At 44.5% G+C, this 15,483-nt stretch overlaps 1 long non-coding RNA gene across 1 annotated transcript in view; it reads right to left on the bottom strand.

The window, feature by feature from the left end:
- Nucleotides 1–5,485: 5,485 nt before the first annotated feature.
- Nucleotides 5,486–15,483, bottom strand: part of LOC135210213 (uncharacterized) — a 20,748-nt gene continuing 10,750 nt past the window's right edge. Inside the window, exons 2-3 of the long non-coding RNA XR_010313474.1 lie at nt 7,707–7,825; nt 5,486–5,620 (exon numbers count right to left, since the gene is read on the bottom strand). This is a non-coding gene — a long non-coding RNA (uncharacterized LOC135210213). The remainder of the gene's footprint in view (nt 5,621–7,706; nt 7,826–15,483) is intronic.

Below are 15,483 nucleotides of genomic sequence, written 5' to 3'. Positions count from 1 at the left end.
AAGGACTGTGTTAACTCCAGTGTCAGCTTTAAGTCCTCCAGACATCTGACTCGCGACTGTGCTCGTATCAGCCAGTCGTCTAGATACAAGGATATTCGAATCCCTTTGAATTGAATTGAATATAGGTATTTAGGCATTAAGCCAAGCAACGAATCCCTTTGAGATGAAGCCAGTGAGCCACATTTTTCATCAGTCCTGTGAACACTTGAGGGGTTGTTGAGAGTCCGAAGCATAGGGCCCGAAATTGAAATACTCTTCCTTGAGCCATAAATCTGAGGTATTTCCTGGAAGACGGGTGTATTGGCACGTGGAAATAAGCATCCTGCAGTCCAGGGATACCATCCAGTCCCCTGGACGCAGGGCTGCTAACACCGAGGCTCTCGTCTCCATTGTGAACTTCCTCTTTGCTACGAACACGTTCAGGCGCTCACGTCAGAACTGGCCTCCAACCTCCTGAACTTTTCGGAAACCAAGAACAGCGATTGTAAAACCCCTGAGAAGAGAGATCTTTTACTTCCTCTATGGCTTCCTTGTAAAGCATCTGCTCCACGAGATGTAGAAGGGCTGGTTTCTTGACAGAATCCTTGTAGTTTGCTGTCAACTCCCTTGGAGTTGTAGTTAAGGGAGGTTTTTCCCTGAAGGGGATTAAATATCCTTTCTTTAGGATGGATAGGGACCAGGCATCGGCACCTTTCTGTGCCCAAGTTTCGTAAAAGTTTAGAAGCCTGGCACCCACTTTTGTCTGGAGGACCGCAGTCTCACTGGGTCTTGACGAACGGCCTTCAAGAAGACCTTCCTCTCTTCTCCGATCGTCTACTTCTGAGAGAAGTCTAGGGGCAGACCTTCCCCGAAATGCCTGCTGGAAGGGAACTTTCTCCTTCTTCGAAACCTGAACAGCAGGTTTTTAGCCTTTTAGCTGACTGGGCCAACAGGTCCTGTGTGGCTTTTCTGATAAGGTCTTCGATATAACCCATCACTATTTCCTGAGGAAAAAGGTGACTAGAGAGGGGCGCGGTATAACAGGGAGGATCTCTGCAGAGGCGAAACAGATTTCGTTAAGAAGGAGCTAAACACTGCCCTCTTCTTCAATATACAGAATCCCAAAAAGGGATGCCACTTCATTGGAGCCATCCATAACCGCCTGTCTAGGCAGGTTAATACGCTGCCCAACTCTTCCATGGTAACGAAGTCTGGTTCTTGAGACTTCTTGGCTAAAGCTCCCAAAGCCCAGTCCATGAAGTTAAAGACTTCGAGAGTCTTGAACAGGCCCTTGATGAGATGATCAACCTCACACATTCCCAAGAGGCTTTTGCAGAATGCAGAGGCGTGTCGTCTTGACGAATCTACAAGAGCGGAAAAGTCCGCATCTGAGGACGAAGGGAGTCCCAGGCCCATTGGCTCCTTGGTGTCATACCACATACCTGGTTTTCCCGTCAGCTTAGAAGGAGGACAAGCGAATACCGTCTTCCCCGCTTCCTTCTTAGATTTGAGCCAGCTCTCGAGGCTCTTCAGAGACTTTCTCATAGAAAGAGTAGGGGTCATCCTAACGAAGGAGGAGGACTTCGACAGTTTCGTACTAGATAATAAAGATCCCGGAGAGAAAGGGGGATCCGACGGGCGTAGCGAGTCTCCAAAACACCTGCAACAAAAGAAGAAAAGAAGCAGTCTCTTATAGTCCGAAAAACTCCTGCATCTTTGGAGATCTCTTCTTTCGAAACTTTCTTCCAAAAGCGATGCAGGCGAAGAGGGCTTTTGAGCCTTTTCAGGAGACCGATCCGGAGAAAGAAGCCCTTTTCTTTCGTGAATCCCAAAACTGTAGGAGAATCAATGTCCCCCCTTGCTGGATATCCGAAACCTTGTTTCTATCCTCCTTCCTGCACGAGTCCTGGAGCTTCCCTATACTCGAGCTTCTGCTCTGCTCCTTGCGCCTGCTAGGAGAGGCGCTTGCGTCCTGAATCAGACGCCTGTGAGGCGAAGAGCACCTGCGAGGAGAAAGGAGAACATCCTGTTCCTGGGCGCCAAGAAGGAGAGGCGCTTGCGTCCTGTGAGCGCCTAGGCCAAGAAGAGAGCTTGCCGTCCTGGTGAGGCTGCCTGGTCCAAGAAGGAGAGGCATTTGCGTCCTGATGAGGACGCCTGGAAGGCGAAATGCGCCTGCGAGGAGAAAGGAGAACCCTTTGTTCCCGTCGTCCAGTAGCGGAGACGTTTGTGTCCTGGTAACTGCGTCTACCGGCGAATAGCTCCTTTTCCCTTTGCGTCCATCCGGAGAGGCGCTAGATTCTCTCCTATCCCTCCTGGGAGGCGAAGAACACTTGTCCAAATCGAGGCGCCTATTCGGCGATACTCTTGCGTCCTTAGAAGGATATCTATAAGATCCTACGGGACTCCTGATTCCTGGGTACTTGCCAGAGGGAGAGGGTTGTTCCTTTGGGAAAGGTCTAGAGGACGAACGAAACGCTCCTTCCTTCTTGCGGAGCTATGAAAAGAGAGGGGCTCTTCTCTTCCCGGAGCTCTTAGCCACACAAATTCTCTCACGAGAAATCCGCGAATCGGGCTCCTGATACTTACCGCCATGAGAGGCGTAATCGTCTCTAGAAAAACTCCTGGGAGAACTCTTGCTCGTGGGGAGTTTTTCGATTAGCGTTCTTAGCAGGTGAGAGGGACACACGAGTCCTGTCATATCCAACTGAAGAAGGTCTCGCTGGGGACGAAAACCTTCCAGGTGAGGAGCGTCTGCTAACGCCAGGCCGCCTACTCTCTGAGGCTCTCCTAACAGAACTCTTGATGGGAAGAGAAACTTCTTTCTTCCTAGAAGAGCCTTCAGAAAGAAACTCCTACTAAGGCAGACAACTGCTGTTGGCAGTCCTACCAAGACTGTTCCTTCGTCTTGTGTGCGAAACCTTCCGGAGAAGAGTCAGGAGATCTCGTAGTTCTCTATTCTTACGAGCAGGAGGAATACTCCGAAAAGGTTCAGGACTGGAAAGCAACGCTTTCGCTTGCTGGCGTTTTCCAGGTTCTCTTAAGAGGACGCGACTTTAGAAGCAGAACTCCATCCTCTTCTTGGAGACGAAGAGTCTGAGTCCGAAAAAGCACTTCCTGAGGACGCTTTTGCAGTAGCTGTCCTTGGCAGCCTGGGAAGCGGCTACAGGATCTGCCGAAGGGACGCCTGACCGTTGGGAATACTCTACATCCCCCTTGCGGCTTTCGACATTCCTCCTCCCTTGGTCATGGGAGTCTGAAAGAGTCTTAGGCCTAGGAGCAATGCGGAGTCGGTCACTGGGGACACTGCACAAATCACTGCACACATCACTGCGCTTACCTGTCTCCTTCATTGCTTGCAGTTGCGATTTCAAGCTGATTATTGAGGCTCTCATTGCAGCCATTTCCGTAGACGCATCTACAGGTTCGCTGCTGGGGGAAGGGGCTGAAACCAAACTATGAGCAGGTGAATTAACAGAAGAGTTAGGAGCTACTTCCTGCTCAATAGAGCAGGATCTACTTGAGCTTCTGATGGAAGCCCTCCTAACTCTATCTTTATCAAGTTTCCTTACATAAGAAGCCAAGGTCTTCCATTCCACTTCCGTTAACCCTCACATTCCAGACAGGTGTTAGTCGCAGAACAATCATTCCCCCTACATTTTTTACAGACCGTGTGAGGATCCACCGATGCTTTCGGTAGCCTCACCTTACATTCCTCTTTCGTACACACTCTAAATACAGGTGTCACGTCAGACATTTTAAAGAGTATCCAAACCAAAATCCAAAAAACGGTCCACGATAAGCGTATGCCAAAACCAAAGATCAATGTACATCACCAAAGGTCAAACAGATAATCCTCGCGGCCAACGAGAAAAGAATTCCAAAGCAGGAGGTACCAACAACGGTGTTGTTGCTACCGGCGACAGAAAAATTCTGGTTAGAAAACGGGAATGGTTCCTATTCCCGCCACCCAGCGGCGGGAGTGGGCTGGTCACCTAACCTACCTGTCGCGTGTGCCGCGAGTTTTGAATTCTGTCGGGACGTCAGAGACTATAGCGAAGTATATATCTGCCGGGGAAGTTGCATGTACAAAAATACGTATTTGTTGGCAGTCTGATTTATTTTATATTTTATGATATCTAATTCACAATTTTTTTTATTAAATGTATTGCATGTACTCATTTCAAATAATTATTAAGTAACCATTAACTATAATAAAAACACAAAAAAAAAGCTTCCAAACGTCTGTTTACATCCAGCACTTACGAGTATCGAACGATCGCCAAGCAATCACTTTTACACAGTAAGCCATAAATTTTCATTATCTCTATTCAACTACTGAAACTACCAAACAGTATAATAACCATTCATTTCTATTCTTTATTCTATCTTTACCTAATGTTTTTTTTTATTAAATGTATTGCATAAGTTTTTCAATTTACAGCAACCTTTTACCAATAGAATACTTAAAGCACAAGGGGTAGATGCTGACCAATAGGAGAGCAGGACCTTATGGGGTGACTAGCATCAGGAACCAATGGGAGAGCGGGAGGATGGTGGCGAGTTTACTCAGTTGGCGGCGCGGGAGTTTTAAAATTGTTCTCGGTGGTCCGGGCGAATCTCGGGACTTTACAGCAACAACCTTTCGTATCTTGAAAACTTTTCGTATGTAGAGCAGTAAAATTTTTCGCATTGGCTTTCGTAACTTGGATTTTTCGTAAGTTGAGCCTTTCGTATCTCGAGGTACTACTGTACTGTCATGCCCTTACATTAACGGGTGAAAAAGAGGGTTATCACAAAAAGTGGGTTTGTATATCAATTATGTATTAATGTCAATTAATTATTAATATCAAACAGTACATTCAAAACATATAAAAGAATGATTCCACAGGGAAACTCGTGATTAATGACCAGTCAGCAAGAGCTCTCACACACATCTTCACTCAAAGACGGCTGCAAGTAAATTGGAGTGTTTACGTGAGGGCAGGAGACACGCATACTGGGCAGTAGTCACTGCCTAACCACCTTGTTCAAGTTTTATGACCATATCCAGCTGCTATGCCGCAAGTATATCCTATTGTAAAGGATCAAGGGTTTGTATATCATGTAGGAACAAATATCAGTTACATACATAGTGGCGAATATGTGAACTATCTCAAACATTCTGGCTAACAGCAAAAAACTGGTGAGACTATATCACCACCAGCAATGACCATACATCCCATCTTAAATTTACCTTGCCTAACAATCCCCTATCCCTAACCTGGTAGAATTTACTTTTACGTATGAGACTTGGAAAGATACCAAACCAATTCCTGAATATTCCAGGGAAACCTAAAGAAACTCTTGAAAATTAGCTTGCTTCCATCATGAATCCTATTACGTACTTAAACAAGGTTGATAGGTTATTCTATGATAGCCTAATTCCTCTACACAACAAATACATACATGTATTAATAGTAATGCCAAAAAATATGTTTGATGTTGTACATCCCCTTCTTACCAAGACAAGGTCCATCCGATATTTTTTTTACACAACGATTTTGCTTCAAGGTGCATTCGTTGGCATAAGTTCTTCCATCATCGCCACAAACTGGGTTTGAGAATAGAAGGCATCTGCTTTCTACATTCTGGTTATAGTTAGCTGGAAAAGAAAAAAAAATGTTAATTTTAGATACAAACCATTACTCAACCTGATACTGTTACTTCAGTAGCTGAAATGAGAACAAACTAAAATTTAATAACACAATTGTTGGATGTCAAGGTTGAAATTTACTAACGCTGAGTAATCCACCTAAAATTCCTAGCAAACTCTGGAGCTTTTCTCATTTAATACATCAAAGAAAGCTGAGGATATGGAGATGGAACCTACGTACTATAAGGAGTTCGGGTCGTTCCTGCCCCGAGTCATTTAGTCTGTAAGCACCCTTCTAGGTTCAGCAACTTCCAGTTTATGTGCAAAATGGGCACTGTGTTCCATACTAGCCCCTTGGGGATGTACATAAAACAAAATGATGATGGTAATACCATCAACATAATGTCTTACATTTATGCCATTGAGAGGTTTAGGTTCTTGGCCAGTTTGGATGTTATGGCCCAGTTGACTTACACCCAAAACGACCAGGACCAGGTAAAAGGCCATGATTTGTAATGAAATATTTTTCCACATGTAGAAAGTATGGCAGCAAGTTCTTAAACCAAATGGCTACTGTACTTAATTAAGATAGCACCAACGGTATTTCTACAGAAGCAATCCGCGGTGGCCTAGACTATGGCAATTGATGTTTTCCTATGTTATTTTACCCACTGAACAAGAATTTAAAGTAATATTTATTCGGACGACTGTAATTAACCCCCAAACAGTACTAAACACGGCGACTCAACCGCCCGACCGAAATTCAGCGGAATAAGACCAAAACCAATATGGCGGCGATACCAAAACAACAACAAAGTAGGGAGCGACTACATATCTGCGACGATCGTTTTGTGTGTGCTGTCAGTAAGGCCGTAGCGGAACGGGGCTTCGCGCCTTATCCACATATTTAACGATTCTTGGCAAGCACGGCATGTACGGCAAGAGGTAATGTTGCGCTGCGCGCGCTAGCCACAGGGGTTACAGTAAGGCTACTTACCGTGGCGGATCACACCTAAAGGCGCTCCTGTTGTAGTCGATCCGACGAATAGCTCCACAACACTCGCACTTTTTTTGCTTTAGAATTAAATTATGTTTTTGAGCATATTCAATCACAACTTCTTTACCACCACTAGACAATGATAAAATTCACCGTAACCCACATTGCACTGCAAACAATCGGTAGGAAATCGAAGGTCTCTTGTCAAAATTAATGCCAGAAGGGCCAGCCACTGCCTCTGCCCTAGCTACAGGAAGACAAAATGCCGGTTTTTGCTTCATTATTCGAGTATTCAGTCAAACAAGGATACCAGTGGACACTGGACAGGTAACTTTATTACTCCGCTGAAATGCTAGTGAAACTTAGTTTTCGACTAAAGTCGTTTGTAATTGGTTATGAAACCCATGACGTAATAACGATGTCACACCTCTCAGCCAATAATGAGTAACTGGAACAGCTTTTGTTTGCATAAGAAAGTAAGTTAGAGGGCTCATTAAAAGTAAACATTACCGTAGAGGAAACACCTCTCCCGACTTAGGAGAAATTAGAGGTAAAAACTTATCAAGCTCATTTAATTCCCCCTCCCCCCCCCAATCTCTCATATAATGGCTATACTTTTATATTGCTTTTCACATGCTCTTTCCATGTAGGTGATTATTTATTTTAATATCCAGTGCAGAGTGCTTCTGAAGTATTACCTTTAGTACTGGCCCCTGGGGGTTAATTACAGTCGTCCAAATAAATATCACTTAAAATTCTTTTTCAGTAGGTAAAACTGCATAGAAAATCCGCAACTGCCATAGTCTGGGCCGCCGTGGATAGGTACCCTAGATCTACCGCACCAACATACACGAGTCCAGTCACTAACACTTTGAAAATAATGTAAAAACAAATGCTCTAGTAGTACACTATTAATTTTGGTAACACACTAAGAACCATAATGCATTTCTCACAAGTTAATCCACAGTCAACACCAAGAATTCCATAGAACATGACCCCACCATATATGTCAAATGCATAATTGCAAATCATTAACAGTTAATTCATTGAATCCTGCTTAAAGCAATTGGAGCAAGATACACATAACAAATTACTTACGAGGTACATAGTAATATCCATAGCCTTGGTGTAGCTGCAATAACATTAACAAAACCTTTTGACAACATAGTGTTACTTGTCATGTGTCTTGATCTCATGAAAGATAACAGTCAATAAGTCTGAAAGGAAGAAACATAACATTAAGTAATCTGCAGAACCATAACCGATGAATCTACTATTAAGTACCAAAACAATAAATTTATGAATAAAGTGACAAAGGTTCCACAACAAATTTAGGACATAAGTATAACAAGTGTATAAAATCACTGTCTTACTTGAAAATAAATACTGCAGTGTATGGCCAATAAAGCAATTACCAAAAATATAATCTTAATCCTTGGGGTTAAAAATGATCAAAGTTGAGGTAAAACCCATGAACTCTCATCCTCAGTAGCCAAGATGGATTATAGCCATCACAAAATAGAAACTGCTCATAAAATAAACAGATGCAAAAAAAAAAAAAAAAAAAAAAAAACAAACAATTGCTTAAGAAGGCACAGTTAAAAGACAAAATAAGACTGCATCTTGAGCAAAAGGAAACCCAAAAGCATTTTTTTGCATATGTAAACTGTAAAGTAAAGGAGAGAATGCAGAGTATGAGGTCAGGGCCACTATAGGCATTTTTTGTAGCAGACATTTCAGGACTAATATAACCTTTACCTAATCTAACCTTTGAAGGCTTGCACTAGCCTAGCAGGGAGGTGGCACCCCCTTCTCAGGACCCCCAGTGTAATTCATTACACCTACTATGCATCCTACCCTATTGAAAAATCAAAAGTAGGCCTACTCTAGGGACCCAAAGAGAAAATATTAAGAACACTAAACTTGTAATGTATGTACAGTTGACCACTGCCTATTCGCAGTTCTGTGGATCCTATATACACATTTGGGGAAAATTTTCCAATTTTTGTTTTTTTATAGAGAAATACTAATTACTCTATTTCCATATAATTTTCATGACAATGATTTTTTTAAATTAAACTATTAAAATATGACAATTTTTAAATTAATTTGTATTGTTCATAGCTAACAAACCCACCCGAGGTCTTAACATTAGAAAATAAAAAATTGTATATGCAAGAATATGTGGCATCTGACATCCAATACATAGTTGCAGTAGAAGAGTCAGACCACACTTGAACCTAGTGACGTATTCAGTCTTTCTTCCAACCCAGGATAATACATAAGAGGGGTGACTAGAGATGGGCAGTCAACGTTCAGACAAAGTTTTTTAGATATGAAAAATACAAATGAATTAAATTTGTTATTTGTTCGTATGCTGGACAAACCTTCGGTTTTAACATTAGGATAGACTTACACTTGGAGGAAGGTATGAGAATCCTGAACTAACTGGAGGTTTGGCACACCTGATCATTCATCTTATAAAAGGGATTTTGACTTAGGAAAAATCTATTTCTGGGCGAGGAAGCCGTGTCGCCCAGTGAAATGTGTCCTCTTTAGCACTATTTCTAGTAAAATATTGCTATAATACCAGAGAACTGCTAAATTGGACATGTCAGAAGCCTCTGACTCGCTCACCTAAATAAAAGGTGTCGGTATAAAACTGGGGCGAGTGTTAAACACTACCACAGCAACCCCTCCAATTAGCCTTTTCCTCATCAAAAGACCCTAAATACGGGGAGCCGACCTAAGCTTCTGAGATGTTAGATATTTGGATATCTAACCAAAGAGTCCACTGGGTTTAAATACAATGTAACATATCCTGATTCATTGCATATATAGAAGTCAAAGTTAATTTTATCTTAGTTTTACCAGACCACTGAGCTGATTAACAGCTCTTCTAGAGTTGGCCCGAAGGATTAGATATTTTTACGCTAGGAACCAACTGGTCACCTAGCAACAGGACCTACAGCTTATTGTGGGATCCAAACCACACTATCGTGAAATGAATTTCTATCACCAGAAATAAATTTCTCTGATTCCGCATTGGCAGAGCTGGGAATCGAACTTTGGACCACCGGATTGGCAGCCAAGCGCAAAAACCACTCTTTCAGCGAGGAACTATATAGAAGTCAAAGAGAACTGTATCTGTCCAAGCAAATAACCATGTCAACCACATGAAATGGTTTTGTCCCCACTCCTCCCTTCCCTTGCTAGAGAGTAGTAGAAGTTACTGAGAAGCAGTTTTGTATGTTGTATGGAACATAAAATGATATTGTTAGTATACAATAAAGTTTTGTACATACTTACCCGGCAGATATATACTTAGCTTATGTCTCTGACGTCCCGACAGAATTCAAAACTCGCGGCACACGCTACAGGTAGGTCAGGTGATCACCCTCTCCCGCCGCTGGGTGGCGGGAATAGGAACCAATTCCCGTTTTCAGACCAGATTTTTCTCTTACGCCTATCTCCTGAGGGGAGGATGGGTGGGCCATTCATCGTATATATCTGCCGGGTAAGTATGTACAAAACTTTATTGTATACTAACAATATCATTTTTGTACATGCAACTTCCCCGGCAGATATATACTTAGCTGATTGACACCCTTGGTGGCGGGTAAGAGATAGTTACTCAATATAAATAACAATAAAAACAGGGAAACAACATCTGTTGTAGGTCATAAATATAAACTTATTAAAACCTTGGTTCCTACCTTATTGGGCAGAAGACTTCATGATTACTGTCTATGAGTCTGCTTGCCTGAAGAGTTTCAGTGGGGATGAGACCTGACACTGATAGCTCTTCTGGATCGTGTCAATGGGGGCGAGCCCGCTTACTTGACAGAGCCTTTGTCTTGGATCATACCAATGGGGGCTGGCCCACTTACATGGTAGAGCCTTCACCTTTGTCGTATCAACGGGGACTAACCCTCTTACATGACAGAGCCTAGGTCCAAATCACTAACAAGGAGCACGAAAAACCAATCCCGACCACCTGACCACACTACATTTGTTAACACTACGATTTGAAAGGAGCATTCCCAAGACCCTTCCAATCGACCATAAAAACACAACACCAAAAAACGTTTAAAAATACTAACTTAACTAACTATAAAGGATTAGGTTCAGCTCCTTGCCCCAGCAACGAATCCGCAGACACGAACGGTCCGAGAGAGAAGCACTTGTCATAAGTGACTCGCACGTCTCTTAAGTAATTTGATGCAAAAACCGAATTGCACCTCCAATAGGTGGATTCGACAAGAGTCTGTATCGACATATTCCTATGATACGCTAAAGAGGTAGCTACAGCTCTGACCTCATGTGCTTTGACTCTTAGAAGCCTTAAATGTTCCTCTTCACAGGAAGCATGCGCTTCTTTGATAACGTCTTTAATAAAATACGCTTGAGCATTCTTAGAAATCATCCTCTTAGGATTCTTACGGAACACCAAAAGCTATCTACATTTCCACCAAGTAGCTTCTTCCTCTCTAGGTAGAACTTGAGGATCCTGACTGGCACAATGTCCTCTCTAAGTCTCTCCCTACCAAAGAGGACAGTCCCTTAATCTCAAAAGTCCTTGGCCATGGTTTAGAAGGATTTTCGTTCTTTGCTAAAAACAGGGGATTAAAGGAGCATACTGCAGAATCTTCCTTAAAGCCCACAGTTCCTTCTAAAGCCTGAAGTTCACTAACTCTCTTAGCAGAGGCTAGTGCAAAGAGAAAGAGAGACTTTCTAGTCAAGTCTCTGAATGAGGAATTTTGAGGAGGTTCGAATTTCTCGGACATTAAATATCTAAGGACCACATCCAGGTTCCAACTAGGTGGTCTTATAGTCTTGGCCTTTCGAGGTTTCAAAGGACCTTAACAAGTCATGCAGATCCTTGTCTTCCGAGATATTAAGGCCTCTATGCTAAAAAACAGATGAGAGCATGCTTTTATATCCCCTTATTGTGGTAACGGCCAGATTGCATTTCTCCCTCAAATAAAGGAGAAAATCCGCTATTTCATTTACAGAGGTACTGGAAGAGGATACTTTTCTGGGACTTGGCCCATCTTCGGAACACCTCCCACTTCGACTGGTACACGCGAAGAGTTGAAGGTCTTCTGGCTCTAGCAATTGCCTTTGCAGCCTTGCGTGAAAACCCCCTCGCTCTGACGAGTCCTTCGACAGTCTGAAGGCAGTCAGACTGAGAGCGGGGAGGTTTTTGTGGTATCTGTCGAAGTGGGGCTGTCTGAGAAGATCCTTCCGCAGTGGAAGGGCCCTCGGGAAATCTATCATCCATTCCAGTACCTCTGTGTACCATTCTTGGGCTGGCCAGAATGGGGCGATGAGGGTCAGTTTGGTTCCCTCCGTCGAAACGAACTTCCTTACCACCTCTCCTATTATCTTGAAAGAGGAAAAGCGTACCCGTCGATCCCCTTCCAATCCAGAAGGAGACCGTCCACTGCAACTGCCTTTGGATCTGAAATCGGAGAGCAGTAGTTCTCCAACCTCGCATTCCAATTCGTTGCGAACAGGTCGATATTGGGTCTCCCCCAGAGGTCCCAAATCTCGTCGCACACTTCTGAATGCAGAGTCCATTCCGTAGAAAGGACCTGATCTCTTCTGCTCAGAAGATCTGCTCTCACGTTCTTCTCCCCCTGGATGACCTGGTTAGAAGAGTTATTCGCCGTTCCTCGGTCCAAAGAAGAAGCTCCTTTGCTTTCTCGAACAGGGAGAAGGAGTGAGTCCCTCCCTGTTTCCTTATATAGGCTAGAGCTGTCGTGTTGTCCGAATTCACTTGCAACACGGAACCCAATACTTGAGGTTCGAAGTGAACGAGAGCTAGATGGACTGCTGCCAGTTCCTTCTTGTTGATATGCCAGGACACCTGTTCCCCATTCCAGGTGCCTGACACTTCTCTCGAGCCTAGAGTCGCTCCCCATCCTTTTTCCGAGGCGTCTGTGAATAACACTAGGCGAGGGCTCGACAAACTGAAGGGAGAGCCCTTGATTCAATCTGTTTGGCTCTAACCACCAACTGAGGTCCTTTTTTATGCTCTTCGAGAGCTGAAAGGAGTCCGAAAGATCTTGGTGCTTCTGATCCCATTTCTCTCTGAGGAAGAATTGTAGGGGTCTTAAGTGTAGCCTCCCTAGAGAAACGAACTGTTCCAATGAGGAAAGGGTCCCCAGAAGACTCATCCATTCCCTCGCGGAACATTGTTCTTTCTCTAGGAAGGTCATCACTTTCTGTAAACATCTCTCCTGTCGTTCCTTTGATGGATACACACGAAAACCCGAGAATCCATTCAGGAATCCCCAAGATCCCCAAAGGACAATGCTTTTGCTGGGGATTCATCTGGGACTTCCCGAGGTTTAGTAACAGTCCCAAGGACTGAACTAGATCCAGTGTTAATTTCAAGTCCCCTCCAGACAACGATCTTTTGATTGGGCCCTGATCAGCCAATCGTCGAGATACAACGAGATTCTTACTCCTTCGATATGAAGCCAATGAGCGACATTCCTCATAAGACCCGTGAACACCTGAGGGGCCGTGGCAAGACCGAAGCATAGGGCTCGAAATTGAAAAACTTTGCCCTGTACCATGAATCTTAGGTACCTCCTGGACGAGGGATGGATAGGTACATGAAAATAGGCATCCTGAAGGTCAGGGACACCATCCAATCCCCTGGACGAAGCGCTGCAAGAACGGAGGAAGTCTTCTCCATCGTGAAACTTCGTTTTTACAACGAAAAGCATTCAGGGCACTTACGTCCAGGACTGGTCTCCACTGTCCTGATGCTTTTGGTACAAGAAAAAGACGGTTGTAGAACCCTGGAGATTGAAGGTCTTGCACCCTTTCTATCGCCTCTTTGTCCATCATTTCTTCTACTAGTTGAAGCAGGGCCTGGTTCTTTAAAGAATCTCGGTATCTTGCTGTTAACTCCCTTGGAGTTGTTGTTAAGGGAGGCTTCTCCCTGAAGGGGATAAGGTATCCTCTCTCGAGGATAGAGAGGGACCAGTTGTCCGCCCCTCTCTGAGCCCAGACTTTTGCAAACTTCAGCAGTCTGGCTCCTACTGTAGTCTGGAGGACTACTTTTTCATTGTGGTTTAGGGAAGGGCTTACGTGCTGATCTTCCTCTCTTAACCGGTCTCCTACTCCTAAGAGAGGGTCTAGCCGTCGTTCTCCCTCGAAAGGGTTGCTGAAAAGCAGGCTTCTCTCTTTTAGCCAAAGGTTACTGCTGGTTTTAGTCTTTTCGCCGACTGCGCAAGCAGATCCTGAGTAGCCTTTCCGGATAACGACTTAGATATATCTCTCACTGTCTCTTGTGGAAACAGGTGACTAGACAGGGGCGAATAAAGCAGAGAGGATCTCTGTAGAGGAGACACCGATTTCGTCAAAAAAGAACTGAAGACAGATCTCTTTTTAAGGACTGCCGATCCAAAGAGAAGCCACCTCCGTAGATCCATCCATCAAGGCCTTATCCAGGCAAGAAAGGACACTTGTTAAAACTTCCATCGAAACAAAGTCTGGATCCTGTGCTCTCTTAGCAAGAGCTCCCAAGGCCCAATCCATAAATTAAAGACCTCAAGTGTGCGAAATAGACCCTTAACGTAAATGGTCCATTTCGCACATTCCCCATGAGGCCTTTGCCGAATGAAGAGCGCGTCTTCTAGACGCATCCACTAACGCTGAAAAATCAGCATCAGCTGAAGAAGGGAGGCCCAATCCCATTGGCTCTTTCGTGTCATACCAGACACCTGGCTTACCTGCCAACTTCGAAGAGGGCAGGAAAAAAACCGTCTTGCCCGCTTCTTTTTTAGAGAGGAGCCAGTTCTCCAAGCTCTTGATGGCTTTCTTCATCGAAAGGGTCGGATTCATTTTCACGAACGAAGAGGACTTGGAAAGCTTAGTGCTTGAAAGCAGTGATCCCGGCGAAGGAGGATCTGCAGGACGAAGAGAGTCACCGAACTCTTGAAGAAGCAGGGCTGCCAGTCTCTTGTAATCGGAGACGACCGCATCTACAGGAAGTTCCTCCTCAGATACCTCTTCAAAGGTAGCATTAGGAGAAGAATGCCTCTTCGGAGAAGGAGTCCTAGAAGGAGAAGCGCTCTTTTCCTTTGAAGGAAGTTTGGTAGAGGCAGGAGGTTCTTGCTGCTTGAGAGGGGAAGAGCTCGCATCTTTACAGGTAACTCTATAAGGAGTAGGGCGAGAATCCCGTAACAGGCTCTTGGCGCCTGTGAGGAGAGGCGCTAGCGTTCCATCGGTAGCGTCTATCAGGCGCTACACGCCTTGGGGTAGAAAAACGTCTGCTCTCATCCTGGCTCCTGCCAGGAGAGGGGTTTACTTCCTTCCGAATGTTCTCGTAAGAAGGCAAACTCGTAACTCCTAAGGAAAGCCTAACAGGAGTAGAGCGTAGAGAACCCATCCTGCTCTTGCTAGCGTCCCGTTCTGGGCGTCTGGAAGGAGTAAAACACCTGTTTGAAGAATACCTTCTAACATCACGATGGCGCCTGCTAGGAGATGCGCTAAAATCTCTCCGAGAATGTCTGGGGGGCGAGACTACTACTTCTCTCTCTCTGCGTCCCCGTGAATAACGGAGATTATCTTGTTCCTTAAGATAGCAAGGAGAGGCGCTTGTATCTCTCAGACAACGCCTATAAGGAGAAGAACATTCTTTACTCCTAAGAAAGGATCGACTATCCTTGTCAGGAGAGGGGCTTGCGCCCTTATTCGGGCGTCTAGACGAATGTGGGATCCTACTAGAAGAAGCTCTTCTGGTCAGAGTAGTAGATCGTTCCTGAAAGGGAGAGGCGTATCGTAACGGCCTTGTTGGGGAGTAGCGCCTTCCAGGAGAGAGGCGCCTACCAGAGTCCGAACGCCGACTTGACGA

This window comes from Macrobrachium nipponense, chromosome 39, assembly GCF_015104395.2.
Source record: "Macrobrachium nipponense isolate FS-2020 chromosome 39, ASM1510439v2, whole genome shotgun sequence".
Taxonomy (NCBI): Eukaryota; Metazoa; Arthropoda; class Malacostraca; order Decapoda; family Palaemonidae; genus Macrobrachium; species Macrobrachium nipponense.
This window is presented reverse-complemented; position numbering and strand designations above follow the sequence as displayed.